Genomic DNA, 1,097 nt, shown 5'->3' with positions numbered 1-1,097 from the left:
AAGCACGCTTAACTTCGGAGTTCTGATGGGATCCGGTGCTTTAGTGCTGGTATGATCGCATCCGACATGTTACCCCCGTCTTCCTCCCTTATCCTTGCCCCTCCCAACTGCACTATAAAGACGATTGTACATTGCTTTGGCCGCTCCCTCTCAACTACGAAGACGAGTTTAACGCGGTTTCCACCCCTCCCTCTCAACCGCACCAGTGCATGCTTGCCGCGCCACAACGCCGCCGCTAGACTCGTGAATAATGAGCACCCAGCTATAACTTACCGCACTCGTGCAAAATAGTAAAACACGGTAAATATATTACTTACACGTGTGTTTTTTTTGCAAGCGGCGCAAAAAAAACTAAAAAGGGAATGCAACACGAGGACTTCCAAGGAGGTCACCCATCCTAGAACTACTCTCGCCCAAGCACGCTTAACTTCGGAGTTCTGATGGGATCCGGTGGTTTAGTGCTGGTATGATCGCATCCAACATGTTACCCCCGTCTTCGTCCCTTATCCTTGCCCCTCCCAGCTCCACCACAAAGACGATTGTACATTGCTTTGGCCGCTCCCTCTCAACTACGGAGACGAGTTTAACGCGGTTTCCACCCCTCCCTCTCAAGCGCACCAGTGCACGCTTGCCGCGCCACAACGCCGCCGCTAGACTCGTGAATCGTGAGCACCCAGCTATAACTTACCGCACTCGTGCAAAATAATAAAACACGGTAAATATATTACTTACATGTGCGTTTTGTTTTGCAAGCGACACAAAAAAAATTAAAAAGGGAATGCAACACGAGGACTTCCCAGGAGGTCACCCATCCTAGTACAACTCTCGCCCAAGCACGCTTAACTTCAGAGTTCTGATGGGATCCAGTGCTTTAGTGCTGTTATGATCGCATCCGACATGTTACCCCCGTCTTCGTCCCTTATCCTTGCCCCTCCCAGCACCACCACAAAGACGATTGTACATTGCTTTGGCTGCTCCCTCTCAACTACGGAGACGATTTTAACGCGGTTTCCACCCCTCCCTCTCAAGCGCACCAGTGCACGCTTGCCGCACCACAACGCCGCCGCTAGACTCGTGAGTAAGTGCGTTTTGTTTTG

The 1,097-nt window shown here is 51.0% G+C and overlaps 2 non-coding genes across 2 annotated transcripts; both read right to left on the bottom strand.

Annotated features, from left to right (window-relative positions):
• Positions 1 to 359: 359 nt before the first annotated feature.
• On the bottom strand, positions 360 to 478 carry LOC123154051 (5S ribosomal RNA). The gene has a single exon (XR_006476638.1). It is a non-coding gene; the product is annotated as a 5S ribosomal RNA (ribosomal RNA).
• Positions 479 to 775: 297 nt separating this feature from the next.
• On the bottom strand, positions 776 to 894 carry LOC123154566 (5S ribosomal RNA). Its single transcript, XR_006476909.1, has one exon. It is a non-coding gene; the product is annotated as a 5S ribosomal RNA (ribosomal RNA).
• Between the last annotated feature and the right edge of the window lie 203 nt (positions 895 to 1,097).

This window comes from Triticum aestivum, chromosome 1B, assembly GCF_018294505.1.
Source record: "Triticum aestivum cultivar Chinese Spring chromosome 1B, IWGSC CS RefSeq v2.1, whole genome shotgun sequence".
Taxonomy (NCBI): domain Eukaryota; kingdom Viridiplantae; phylum Streptophyta; class Magnoliopsida; order Poales; family Poaceae; genus Triticum; species Triticum aestivum.
Note: the sequence above shows the minus strand (reverse complement) of the source record. Positions and strands in the feature narration are given on the sequence as shown.